Source organism: Rattus norvegicus, chromosome 19 (assembly GCF_021556685.1).
Source record: "Rattus norvegicus strain SHRSP/BbbUtx chromosome 19, alternate assembly SHRSP_T2T, whole genome shotgun sequence".
In the NCBI taxonomy this organism is placed as follows: Eukaryota; Metazoa; Chordata; class Mammalia; order Rodentia; family Muridae; genus Rattus; species Rattus norvegicus.
Genome location: NC_141552.1, coordinates 32,792,841 through 32,807,347, shown reverse-complemented (window position 1 = coordinate 32,807,347; position 14,507 = coordinate 32,792,841). Strand labels below are relative to the sequence as shown.

Here is a 14,507-nt window from a genome sequence, read left to right as displayed (position 1 = left end):
CTCAGGTGAGAAAATGGCACCACCAGATTGGCCTGTAGGGCATTTTCTTGATTGACGATTGATGTGGCACCCTGGGCAGGCATCCTGCACGGAATGAGAAAGCAGGTTGAGCAGAGCGGAGTCCCATGACTTCTGCTTGAGTTCCTGCGCTGACTTCCCTTCACAATGGAGCTGAGAAATGAAAACTATCCTTTCCCTCCCAAGTTGTTTTTGGTCAGCATTCTACTACAGTAACAGAAAGGTAATGGAGACACCAAGCTCAGCACAGGAGAGGTCGTTAGGCTGAAGCTTGGCTGAGCTTTTCTCCTCCGCAGTCGCAGTCACGGGAAGTGCAGGGACTCTGCTCTTACAGTGAGGCATCGCATTCTCCAAGCCTCTGGGGCACATAAGATTGTGATTAGACCCCATTGCTGGGATCTTTCCTGGGTTTTAAGGGTACCCTCTCCTTGAACACAGGAGAGGGTACCCTTTCCAAACAGCGCTTCTTTATACAGAGTTCCATCCTGACCCTTTAAACCAGCATTCTCAGAAGATGCTGGCAGTCTCCCGCGGCCCTGCCTGTGCCTGATCACCGGATCTGGAGAGCCTTAAAATCCCCCCCATCCTGTCACGGTCCAAGCATGATGAGATCTGGTCCTGAACTAAGACTGGAAGTCCCTTCTTCTCCGAGCTGCAGGAGTCTGAGTTGCAGGGATATTTTCTACCTTTCTCATTATCCTGACAGAGTATCTCACAGGACAAAGGGAAGAATTGTTACTTTTTACTCATTGTTTCTGTTGGAGTATGTTTTGGTCTACTTTATAGGAATGAAGGAAGGTTAGAGGGAAAGGGGGAGTGGTATAGACTTCTTTAGGCTACTTCCTGCTGATAAAGGGCTTCGGGTTCCTTAGAGCAAGTCTAATCTTCATCATCAGGATATCTTCAACCAGCAACTCAGCAACCCACCAACCCAGCAATAGCAAATAAAGCAGCAGCAGAAACGGGCAGCAGCAGGGGCAGCAGCGGTGGTAGCAGCAGCAGTGGTGGAGGTGGAGGTAGAGATGGCTGTGGCAGTAGCAGCAATGGTGGCAACAGCAGCAGCAGCAGCAGCAGCAGGAGCAGTCACCTCCACAGGCCTTCTCGCAGGGCTTTTCCATTTATACCCTATTTAGAGTCCCCATAATTAAACGCTGCAGCTGGCAAAGATCACACCCCTGCTAGTGCACGGGGCGAATCACAATCACCTGCTGTGAAGCAGCCTCTTATCCCACCCACACCTGGGATTAAAATGAAAACGCACTCACATAACACACATAACTGGGTTTTTAAAGAAACCAAAATTCTTACTACATGTTTCTGGGCAGAGCATCATGACAATGGGGCACACGGAGGAGGAAGGTGTCCATCTCTTGGTTGACAGGGAGTAGAGTAGAGCAGTGATAAGAAGAGGTCAAGCCAAATATATCCCCAAAGCAAATGCCCTCAGTGATCCTCTTTCTTCCATAGGCCTCCTTCTACAGTGCTAACTCCTCCGTGGACTATTGAGTTTGAAACCACCAATGGATGGAGTGCTCCACTGGGCCAGCATCTGAATGATCTAACTCTCTGGAAACAGCCTCACAGCTACACCTTGGCATATGCCTTACTAAGCTCCCGTGTGCTTCTCCTACCCATGCAGTCGATGGACAGATTAAACACCACAGGCTCCTGGATGCTCATGTTTCATTGCTCATGGCGACTGGTTGCTCTGAGTGGAAATATCCTTCCTTTAGGGCATCGATGGTGTTTGTGGGTGGTCATCTGATTCCAGGGTTTATCAAAGCCTTTTCTTTTCTGCCTTTCAAGCACCAAAGCTCCTGCAAAAGGCAGTGGACCCCATCACCTGGATTTCAGTCACCCTAGGGGTGGCCCCGGTGGGAATCTCAGCATCTGCAGTGCTATTGCACGGTGCTACCACAGATCCTAACCTCTAGCCACACAGCTTCTTCAGAACTGCACTCTGCTTTCCCTCCGGCTAGCAGAACTCCATACTGACTCTTCCTGTTCCGGCTTCTTGGAGTAGATCCCAAAACAAGGATTTTGGAACGGTGTGATTGATCTGTGAGGTTATTTTCAGAAACAAATCTTGTCAGGGAAGAAAGTGAGACGAATAAGAAAAGGGAGAAAGCATAGAGTAGGGGAGGTAAACCGAACAACACAGAACGGCTGTGGCCAAAACTGGTGCTTGGGGGCGGGCCGTGGCTGTGGGGGGGCGTGGTTGTGTCTGAGGGAGGGGCTGTGGCTGTGGGAGAGGCTGCGGCCGTGGGAGGAGCCGTACTTTGGGAGGGGCTGTGGTTGTGGGAGGGGCCATGCTGTGGGAGGAGCCATGGTTGTGGCTAAGGGAAGGGCCATGGCTATGGAAGGAATATCTTGAAACATCAATTGCATTGTAGTCCTCTCCTGCATTGGGACCAGGATCGTTTGGATCCTTTGATCTGTCAGCCATTGTCTGTAGGCTGCATTTGCTGTCCTGGGGTTTAGCTTCTGAGCCTATGTGTCTCTTGTTAGCTCACTACAGTGCTCTAGAGAAGGGAGCTATTACCTGCCTACTCATTCAGCTGAGGTCCAGACAGAGGGTTCGAGAGGGCAGCCAACATAATTCAAAGCTAGCACTATTCGGGCTAACTTCTGTACGAGGGGTAGGTGGATCCGTGTGGCTCTTGTACACATTTGTAGCGCTTGTGCACATCTACAGTGACAGCAAGGGGTTTTCTCAGCATCATTTCTGCCACTTAACAGGGCACAGTCTTAATGTCCCAGCATACTGATGGTCTTGGTCTATCTCCTCTCTTCTGTGACTTAGAGCCACTGATGTAGAAGTGTTGGTAGGTGGGCACTTGTGTTTTAGTATGGATTTAGAAATTTGTTATGAAAAGTTTTAAAAATATGTATTTGAAACTGGGTGTGGTAGTACATGCCACAGAGTTTAGGAGGCAGAGGCAGGAGGATCTCTGTGAGTTGAGCCTGGTCTACAGAGGCTGTCTAGGACAGCCGGGGATACACAGAAAAATTCTGTCTTGAAAAACATAAACAAACAAATAACAGAAACCACAAGATTGGTTACTATTTAAAAATAATATGAACCCGTGCATTAGCAAACACATGGTAGGAAGCTGTGACGGGGAGGAGCAGCATAGACACATAGTAACTTTTAAAACAAAGCAGGCCAGTGAACTGAGGCTGCATGCACAGGTCTCTGGGAGAGCAGCCTGTGCTCTTACCCAGGTAGACATTGCCTCCAGTCCCAGAAGTTAAAATGTTCCCAATGAGTTTGTTCCCTTAATTTTATCTTGTATGATTTTAAAGCATCACATCTTTCAAATACACAGGTACAGAGTTATCGTCTAACATCTGTCCAGGTTGGTCTCTCAGGTTTAACTTCTAATTCCATCAGGTTTGGATTCGCGCTCTGGGGTGGGACCTGCCATTTTCTTTAGTCTGAATGGAGGCCCACAAGTTATGTCTGCTCCCTCTAGCCTGCTTCCTCAGGTTTTCAGCCCAAGCCAATCAGCTACATGTTTTTTTTAACCCCCTACCATCTGTTTTAATAACTGCTATATCATACTCACAAATAATTTTTCCTTGTACATTTTTTCTTGGCCTTTCTCACATATTTCCTTTTAAAAGTAAATTTTAGCACCAGCCTGTTCAGTCGCACGCACGTGTGTGTGTGCCCGCGCGCACACACACACACACACACACACACACACACACACACACACACACACATCTTGAGGGGGTAGCGACTGGGGTGACATTGAATTTATGGCTTCATTCAAGGGCATCTGACATCTTTACAATATTGAGTGTTTCCATGCAGGCCCGTGGTCACACCTTTCATTTGCTCAGGCCTTCTTTTATGTCCCTCAGTAAAGTTTTATGATTTTCTTCACGTAGGTCCTGAGCATTTATTTCTCGGTAGGTTTATTCCTAGGTATTTTATTCGTCCTTTTGTCCTGGTTATTGTTTTCACTGTGAATGAGCCTGAAGGGTTCCTGGGATTGAACTTAAGACACCATTCCTTAGCTTGAGATGGAAAAAACAATGTCTCCATCACTTGCTTGTTGCTAAGCCTCCTGCCCTTTCCTTTCAGTGAACCAGTGGGTAAGATCAACTGCACAAATGGGTTCACTTTCTCTAGTGTGCAGTCCTTGGGTCTGACCTGGCTACCCCAGGCTACAATTTGGATACAGGGGTGGTGTCCATGGTACCAGTGGAAATTGGTGTGCACCGGCTCCTGATTTCTCTGCTAACTGCTCTGTCCACTGCTCCTCTGAACACAAGGCTGCTTTGGCCATCTCTACTTTCTCAGTAGCTCTGGTCATGGTCTCCTCACATTTCACCAACCCAACCTCACGTATTTCCTATCTTCCAGGAACCGTGGACAAAGTCAGTCTTTGGTTACCCAATGTAGGCATGCATTCATTTTTCCTTTTCAAACATGGCTTTTCTTTGGAGAAATTTGGAGCCGTGCTGATCGATGGGCACGCCTTGTTGTAGTATTGATCCAGTTCGTTTTCCTGCTAATTCTAGGGTGTGAGACATGTTTCGATGGCGATGCAGGGGCCAGCCAGCAAGGGAGGGAGGAGGGGAAGGTTCAGGAAACAGGTACCAATGGAGTTATTACGGGACTTGAGGAGCATGAGGGGTTAAGCTCAAGGTCAAAAGGTGGCTCTGACTCTGGATGGACCAGGGGAGAGGTCAAGGCAGACCACAGGTGTGGATGGGCTTGCGGGTTTGGCTGTGGGCAATCAGCATGTCCGCAGCCCTGTGCGCCCTCTGTATTGTATTGTTAGGGTTCTCCGGAGAAATGACTAATAGGACACTGCACACAGAGGGACGAGAGAGGATGCTTGTGATTATGGCAGCTGAGAAGTTTCATGACCAGCATCCTGCATTCTGAGACCCAGATCTCTGGGTCACTGACCTGCGGGTGAGATGATGTAAGCACTCCACTATGAATGGCATGATGCTGGAAGTGTGCATGCGTGTGCCTGTGTGCCTACATGTGTGTGTGTGTGTGTGTTTGTGTGCATGTGCATGTGCCTGTACTCATGCATGTGTGTGTGCCTCTGTGTGTGTGTGTGTGTGTGTGTGTTCGTGTGCGTGTGCCTGTGCCTGTGCCTCTGTGCCTGTGTACTGCTGTGTATCTGGTTCACTCCTTCCTAGTTAGAGAAACACACCATAGTCTTAAAATTGAGACAGAGAGAGATTGTCTTGGGGGAACACGTTGCCCTCTAGGTAGATAGATAGTGAAGACCTTTCTTCCATCACTTTGGTGCCCTCCCTCCACAGTCTTTGCATTTCTTAGTCCCCATCTCTCTCCCTTCCTCCCCCAGGTGAGGTCTGGGTGGCAGTCATCTACATGGGTTCCATCAGAAACCCAGATTTCGGAGTCTGGAAGGACACAGTGGTTTTCCTACTGCTGTTTTAGACTGTCCTTCTGTCCCCAGGGCATCCAGCTGCCACGTGGAAACCTCTTGGGGCGAGGTTCCCCTGCTGCACCAGCTGAGTTCACGGTCACTGGCAGAAGCCCACGTTCCTTGTTGGTTGCACACCCAGTGTTTTCTGGGGGGACGTAGAGCTACACCCAGTGGGTGAGCCAGGCGACCGCACCTCTTCTTGTCCCTGACAGACGGAGGTTCCGGTTGGGGTGTTCAGGCTTGGCCTGAGTACTCACCTCAGCAGGTGAGGAGTCTACCTTGGCATTCAAAGCCTTCCCCTCAGGAACTTTTCTTCGCCAGCCCCAAACTCCAGAGTTGATTTTTCCCGACGGCCCCTGAGTGCTGCTGTCGGAGTTTGCTCGACTCCTGGAAAGCAGGGGCTGTTCAAATAGAAGTCGGCTTGTTCGGCAAGTGGAGAAGCACTTCGAGTGGACCCGTCTGTCTGCAATTCCAGCTGCCTGGGCTGTGTCTGCAGTTTGTTTGCACCCTTCTCCTCCATGATGGGATACTTCAGAGGATCCCAAGCAGAAAACAGACTCGGGAGACTCGGAGGTAGCACGGTGGAGAACTTTAATATGTGGCTTACCCTCATCCCCACCCCCCCCCAAATTCTTCTCTTCCCCTTATTTAATTTTTTCCCCCAGAAAACTGTGTGATTTCATATGCTTTTCTCTGCATGTATTAAACAAATTGCACAGCTGAATAGCTGTTCTTAAAACCTGGACATTCACCAAAAAGAAGTTTGCCAGCACAGACAATTAAGCTTTCTTCTTTGAACAATGGCGTGACTGACTGGCACATTTGAAATGCGAGCGTGTTTTTTTTATTCCACTGTTCATCCTTCAAGCTGATAAACAGCAACAATGGGAAACAGCTGGGACAGGCAAACATTCGAGTTTGTATTTTCAAAGCAAGCGAAAGAAACCCGACAGCGTGGGCCAGATCCCGTCTTCCGCCTGAGGGCCAGCCGGCATTTGGGGAGGGAAAAAATACTATACATATTTCTAATCAAACATTACATATTTATTAATGTGCAGCTGGTGCATTGTATTCCGAGGGTAGCTGGGGGGGTCTCTCCCCCCACCCCCACGCCACCCGCCTCGCTCCTCTAACGTGTCTCGTCTGGTAGGCTGGCATTGTTCTACAACTGACATTACTTTATAAGAATCCAGAGAGCTGGGCACATTTAATACAAGTATAGAGACAGTTGCTCACCGAGAGGTTGTGTGACGTTGGTGCCATTTGAGCCTTAGTTTCTGTTTGGGGAGCTGATGGGTTGTCAGCAGAAGTGTCTTTAGGCAGGTACGCTCAGCATGCCACATATGGGGACACCCCCACCAGTACCTTCATGCCCTCCCCATTTGGCACACGGGGTCCTTTCTTTGGAGGCCACAGCTCCTGTCCTCCTGGCTGTATCTTCTTCCTAAGAATGAGCAGAAGATTTATTCTGATGCGCGTTGAGATTAAACTTGCTGTGCGCTCTGTCGGCGCAAGGGCTGGATCCGTTCATTAGGTGGGGAGGCCCACCTTGTCAATTTCCATCGAGCGCCAGAACGAGCGGCCACTTTATCATCGTTTGTCAGCAACCTGACAGGTTCTCCTCAGCTCCGACTCCTCCTGGGCCTGCTGTCATAACTTCATTGGCTTCATGGCGGCCACTGATCTCCCTTCGGTGACTGTCAAATGAGTCTACTTTGCCTTAATACTGGTAACACCCTAACCGGAAAAGACCAAAGGGACAAACTGTGAAACACCAGCCATGTTCTGTTCCTGTCAAACAGCCTCCACCTCTCTGGAAAGCCTCACCCCCCACCAGCTCTAAAAATCTACAAGGGAGGGAAGGGTCTCTTAGAGCTTTTGCCAAACCGCAGCCAAGACTTTTGCCTTCCTCCCCTCCTGGAAGTCCCTCCTCTTCCCCCCCAAAACAACTGAGTTTAGAGATGACTCTAAGCCAGGGAAAGGGGGACACATGAGTATTGGAACCACACTATAGCTGGATTTTCTAGAAGTTAAGTCCAGGTTTTTCCTCCCTGGTTTTTCCTCAAAATATATTTACGAATACCTTGGTCATACAGCTAGGCTCTTCCTTGACTCGATCATAACTCATATTAGCCCATTTGTTTCAGCCTATATTCTGCCACATGGCTGGTCACTGGTGTTCAGGCACCGTGTGTCCATCTCCTCACATCTTCCTGGGCTGGCCTCCCTTGCCTGGCTCTATCCCAGAATTCCTTCTGCCCTCCAGATGTCCCACCTTCTGTCTCCTGCCTAAGTCATAGGTAATAGGCTTTTTAAGTGATAGGTGATACAGCCGTACAGTATACAAGACATTCGCTCTATAGGCTCCCCCCACCCCCAGACCTCGGTTTCCCATGTGTTTAATGGAAGGAGCCAATGGGAACTAAAGACTCTCGTCTTGGTTCACATTGGGGCAGCCATGGGAATGGGTAAGAGGGCTGGGAAGGGATTGCCACCGGCTGGAGGGCGCACAGCTCCATGTGCAGCAGCCACGGCTTGTGGACAACCAACTGATAAAGAAGAGTTCTAAGTTTTTATTGTCAGTTGTTCTAATTTCTGTAACGGTTATCTCACTTTGGAAAAATAAAATGTCTGCTGGTTCCGTCATTCTGATGATGGTTGTTTGTACAGCCAGTATCCTTGGGTGTTTCACACAGGTCCCACTGGTAGGCTAGGGGCCAGGAGGTGTGTCCTGTTTTGTAGGTGAGGAGGTGGAAATAGAGAGGGAAACCAACCCAAGGCTATATTCGTAGCTGTGCAGGTAACTGGCTTCCAGGAACCTAGAAATTGTCAGACAGGAAAGCTTGGCCTTCATGGGAAATATGGCTTGTGCTCGAAGACAGGTCTCCTAGAAACATCTGAAACATGTCAGTGTTCTGCCTAGAAATAAATTGGTGCTACCCTGACTGAAAACTACACCTGATCTCTGGAATTTCCTTACTCTGTTGTCCTGAGTTCCAAACCCACAGGCTCTCGTCAAGGAAGGAGAAAACCATGAGGGTAACTGTTAACTGAGGGCAGAAGTAAGGGGGAGAGTTGGGGCTCCCCTCACCTCCACAGTAGTTTTCCTGAAGCCTACTGTCTGCCATAGGCTGTCAGGGCCATTGGAGGAAGTGAGGTGCCTTCTCCATTCCCCAGCGCAGTCCTTTAGCCTCTGGGTTGCCTGTTTATCCAAACCCGATAAGCTCCTCAATAAACATCGGTAGGAAAGATGTTTGTTAGATGAAACATCCCAACATAGGGTGTTTTGAAGAAAGGTTTATTTTCTCTTTGGCCTCCACTATGTTGCTGTTATTGCTGTCACCCTCCCCCTTTCCCCGCCAGCAATGTGCTCACACAAACCATCCCCTCCCACCAGCTCTCACAAACCGACACTTATACTGAGTTTAACACCTGTCACTCTATACACGTGCCCACACACGGCCCAACACACATTGGTGGAATCCTCTTTTGGGTCCCTGGCCCCTGACCATCCAAATTCACACCAACAGTCTCAGGCTGTGGAGGGGCTGGGGAGCAGGGGGTCAGGGGGTGGCGGTGAGTATGACAGGTGTGAACGACCTGAGCGGGGCCACTCACTACTGTCCCTCATCTGGCTTGGGATGCCACATGCTTTCATGAGGCTCCTGTGCTGTGCACACACTGACCCGCGGGTCAGTTTACATTGTACACACTTATACGTGGCTGGAGTGGTACATGGCTCGCCGTGCACACCAGGACGGAAATCACAAGATTCAGACACTCCTGTCTGGCGGGAACTCATGGCCGCATCATCAAATGCCCCTGAGTCTGCCCAGGTTGGGAAGTGAAGAGTGAACCAGGACCTGCAGCTGTTTCCATGTGGCTGACACACCAGGAGGTTGTAGGCAATGCTCACTGGTCACCAGAACTCTCAGCTGTGCATGTGCAGTCCGTCGGGGAAAAGCTGACCCTGGCTTGCAGGTACACAGAGGAAGAACTAGTTCTCTGCTCCTGTCAGCTACACAGCCCGTCCTGGGGATGAGTGTGCCTGCTGAAAAGCACGGCTACCGACCGTTACCAAGAGTTCAGTTAAAAGTAACTGATAGTTCTGTGTGTGCCCCATCAATGTGACAGAAGAAGCCCTCCTTCCCCACCGCTTACCAACACCCTCTGCTGGTTTGTGCTGGATAGTCAACAGTAGCAGGAAGGAGGGGCAGTCTTGCCTTCCTGAGAGCCCTGATCCAAAGGCACCTAAAAGCCTCTTGGAGCTTCGGGGGACTTCACTTCTTTGGGGGAAGCCTTGGCAGTTCAGTCTTGTGGAATGGGGCCTATTGTGTATTTTATTCTGGGTGCACACTGTGGACCAAGGAGACAAGCCCGCACCAGGGGGCTTCTCATAGTTTCTCCACCTGACAGTGACCAAAAGTTGCTATCTTTAAAATCCAGGTCTGTTTCTCAGGTAACATAGCAGAGAAGTGGGCTCGATCTTTAGTTTGGAATGGTTGGGTACTACGTCCTAAACACCGCCTGCCCCTGCCCACCTCAGAAAATACCCACCTGCTACACTTCCGAGTTCCACACAGGAACCTGCTTTCTAGGGTTTACTTACCGCTTTTCTTATTTGCAGGTTCTTAAGGCTGGTGGCAGGGGACACTCGGGTTACCGGTTTGGCCAGCCTATTGCTCTCAGGCCCTAAAACCAAAGCATCCCTCTTGGGTTCAAGGAGGGAAAGTCTAGACTTTCAGGGAAGGAGGGAGTTGGACATGGGCCTGAGCCCACTGTCCCTGCTCAAGGTCATCAGCGTCACAGCAGCCTCTGCCGGGCCGGAAGCAGAAGCTGGCCGCAGATAAGGGTCTGCTGTGGCTGTAGAGGGACCTGCATTATCAGAACTTCCTTAAGCCAGGATGAATATGTAAATCTTTCCCACAGTCTCCTGCGTTACAGGCGAGAGGACTTCCTCCTTCCACCGCAATTCCGAGGGTAAAATTGATTAATATTTGTTTTCAAAATGACATGCAGTGATGTATGAGCCCTTTTACAACTTAAATGAATACTTTAAAGAGATGAATGGTCTCTACAGAGGGTGTTAAAGTTCAAACCCAGGGAATTTGCATATTTATATTACAGCCAACTGATAGTAATTGTGGGACCAGTCTGTAATGCCGTTCGTTTGTCATTTTCAGCGAGATTTGCTTCTGCTGGGGACCTCATTAAGTCCCCAAGCCTCAGCCCCTCCTGCTGGCGGGACCTGAGCCTGTGGACAGGGCACAGTCCTGCCTATTGGTCAGGAACCTAGAAATTGGAAGCTTACTTGGGAATGCCTTGAGACCGTTGGGTTGCAAAGTCTTTTCAAGGCATTCAGGATCCCAAGGCTTCCCCGTATGTCCAAGGTTAGGCTTCCAGCTAGGAGTAACCTGGGCATGAAAGGTGCAGGCTAGCTCCTTTCTTTGAGAGGTGTCCACAGAAGCAGAGATGAGAAGAAAGAGCAGCTGGGGTGCAACCCTGTCCGAACACCTGGCGTGTTCTGTGTGTCACTGGCTGAGGGCTGCTCCCTGGGGTGCTAATGCCCAGTACCCTAAGAACTAGCTTCAAAAGACTCCAAGAAGGTGGCAGGTGTTGCCGTTGAGCCCCATGGCCCATCCCTCAAAGGGGAGTTTGTGAGGGGAGACCAGCTCTCTTAGCACATGCTCGCACATACAGAGAGATCCGGAGGCAGACAGTCTTTATTGGTAGATTAGCTTTGCTTTTTCATAGGCTAGAAGAATTCCTAGGGCTGAAGAGATGGCTCAGCGGTTCCTGCAGAAGAACACAGCAGTTCACAACAACCTGTACCCCCAATTCGTGGTATACAGACAAGCGAGTTAGGAAGGCCCTGGAGGCAGTCTAAAAATGAGAATTAAAAAGAGCAGAAGTTACTTCTCCCATGCACTCTGCCCCGCAGCCCTTGGTTGCAGGCATGCACACAGAGATGCAGACCCTTTTGGTTTTCTAGATTAGTTGCCAAATTGGCCCCAGTTCCTTGCTTGGTCCTCATCTGCTGCAGGGCGATATGATGCTCAGGGTCTCCCAGAGAACCGGAGCCTGATGCTGCCTTACTTCTTGAACTTGAGAGTTGCCTTGGCAAATTCTCTCGTGGAATTTTGTGTGCCAGGAGGATAACCCTAGACTAGCTTGCTGGAGGAGGGGAGGCCACTCAGCAGTGGACAGCCAAGGGGGTTCTGGCCAAGCTCCTGGAAGGGAACCAGGTGAGACTAGGGAAGCCATTAGCCACTGTAACAGCCATCTACGGATGTATCAAATGTATGGTGGAGTCATAGGGCCTGGCTTAGATTAGAACTTCTCATCTGACTTGTAGACTTGCCTACCACAGTAAGTCATTTAGATAAGCCACCAGATTTGTTTGTTACATATTGTTGTGGCAATAGGTAATTGATAAATGACTCAGCCTAGACTGTTTACAGATGAACAAATGTAAGGAGGCCCCCAATTAAACGATTTCATTTTTATAAGTTGCCTTGGCCATGGTCTTTTGTCACAACGATAGAGAAGTAACTAAGGCCTGACCACACATCCATGTGTTTGTACCAAGCTGCCCCAGACCCCTCTGGAATGGTGAGTTGACAAGGGATTGATTTTACAGAGGCAATGTGCTGTGACCACACTACCTGCAGGGGTTGGGGGTGCTTCCTGCTCAGGGAGAGTGGGGTAGCCCTGAAGGCTGGGTGAGGTAGGGACTTCAATAAGCACTCTTGCTAACAGAGACGCTGGTGGGAAGCAGGAAGAAAAGGCAGGATGGAGCAGAACCAAGGTCATTTTGTAGAGGAAGAAGAAGCTACGACAGGTGACCCCCCTCCACACATACCCAGGATAATCTGGACAGGATATGGCTACCCATACATCAAGAGGAGGCCAGTGGGTAAGGACCGTTCACGCCACCAGCTGAGTGACTCTGACACACAGGAGCAGGACAGAAGGCAGGTGGTGTGTTCTGAGAGGAAATCAGGGAAGCGAGGTTTTCGGCTGTGTGAAGTGGCAGGAATTGAACAGCAGGAATCAGAATGGGTCTTGACTGACCACATCTGAGTTATCTCTGCAGGGATGCACATGGCTCCTGGGTGGTCCTTCACCCACAAGCTTCAGGGAAAACCTGCGGATAGGACTTTCTCTTCCCTTCCACTCAGTGTGATGGCCCCAGGCCTGGAAAACTGTCACAGACAGAGCTGCTGTCTCATCCTGGGTCCAGCCATGCACAGCCACTTGTCTCTGGGAACACCTGTACGGTTGTTACCTGAATTAAATAAGCGAGCTCACATACTATTGAGGGGTAGTGCCTGCAGAGGTGTTTCTGATAGGTATTAATGCATTTTGCTAAATATTTATGTCTTCCTGCTTGGAAGATTGATGATTGAATGTACCTTCAGCTCCCCCGGAGACCCCCAGCTTCAGGTGGAGCAGATAACTATTGAGCCTGTCCCCCAAAACCTTATTTGTAGAAACCATAGAGTCACTTCCTCACTGGGTTATTCAGCTGCAGGAGAGAGATATCCTCCAGCTGCCCTTCTTTCTGGCATAGCGACTGACCTCTGACTTCTCAGGCAGCGGCTGCTTTCTATGCTTGGGTGTTTACATAACTAATAAGGAGAGTTCCTTCCTCCCCTGCTTCCAGTGTCAGCCCGCAGGAGCTGTGGCATAAGCAAAGAGTTGTTTTAAGTCACCGAGATGGGGACTTGTCATTTACAGCGGCAACTGGCCCATCCTACCTAACGTGGCGCTACGTGACTTCAGACGGTATTATTCTTAATGTCTTTGCAATCATTTCTTCTGCCCATCTCACTCAGAAACTTGTGGGAATGTTTCTATAATCATACCCAGGACCACGCACATGCTAAGCACATGAACTTCCACTGAACGACACCCAGCCTCCCACTTCTAGTGAACTGAAGATTCGCTAATGTACAGCTGAAGATTGGTTAGGGCTCTACCTCCCATTTCCCTCCCTTCTCCCAGCACTGTACTTTAGTCCCTTGAGACAGTCCCTCACCAAATCTAGACCTGGTTGTCCTTCGGTTAGGCTGGCAGCCAACAGGACCCAGAGATCATCTTCCTGTGTCCATCCCCACCCCACTCCACCCCTCCCCCTCCCCACCCCACCCCTAACCATACTCCCTTCCCCTCCCCCACCTCCTCCCGACCCCATCCCTCTCCCATCCCCACCCTGCCCCCACCCCTCCCCCTCCTCCTCCCCATACCCATCCCCAGCTCCAGCTCCAGCTCCAGTCCCAGCCCCATCCCCATCCCCAGCCCCAGCCCCAGCCCCAGCCCCAGATCCATCCCCAGCTCCAGCTCCAGCTCCAGCCCCAGCCCCAGCCCTAGCTCCATCTCCATCCCCATCCCCATCCCCATCCCCAGCCCCAGCCCCAGCCCCAGCCCCAGCCCCAGCCCCAGCCCCAGCCCCAGCCCCAGCCCCAGCCCCAGCCCTGGGTACAGGTTTGCCAGAGCAGGACCCACCTAATGATTCTTATAGGTCTGGGATGCCAAACTCCGATTCTAATGCTTGCACAGCGCTCTCACCTGCTTTCTCCTGCATGGGTCTCCCGCACTGTAACCCTGGGGTCTCAGATCCGGGAGAGCTGCAGAGTCGATGCTGGCTGGCTTGCTGGCTCGATCAATGGCCTGGCCGTTTAGTGCCACTGGAGAAATCCCAGTTGCGAGTGTCCTTAAGTGGTTTGAGTTTGATTTCAGCATTCGTAATTGCACAAACGATATTGTAGCAACAACCATAAAAATAGAGGCAGGAAAAACTCCAGCTAATTACACTTCCTCTAAAATTAAGGCCATGTCCACGCTTTCTGCATCTGTCTCCATGGGGGGATGGGGTGGGGGTGGGGGTGTTGCAAGCGCTCTCAGCCAATGTTTTATTTATACTGTTCTTTACTTCGCTTAAAATGCTCCCGGGGGGGGGGGCACGTTTCTATTAAATGTATGAGACCTTTGCTTTACAGGCCGTGTACACTTCCGTTCACAGCCTCATGGCTCCAAGTATGTGGACAATAGGATGTGCTTTGC

The 14,507-nt window shown here is 50.3% G+C and overlaps 1 long non-coding RNA gene across 1 annotated transcript; it reads right to left on the bottom strand.

The window, feature by feature from the left end:
- Positions 1-6,016: 6,016 nt before the first annotated feature.
- On the bottom strand, positions 6,017-14,130 carry LOC102557216 (uncharacterized). Its single transcript, XR_015643569.1, has 3 exons — positions 14,013-14,130; positions 6,990-7,178; positions 6,017-6,885 (listed from the first exon to the last, which is right to left on the bottom strand). It is a non-coding gene; the product is annotated as an uncharacterized LOC102557216 (long non-coding RNA).
- Positions 14,131-14,507: the final 377 nt, after the last annotated feature.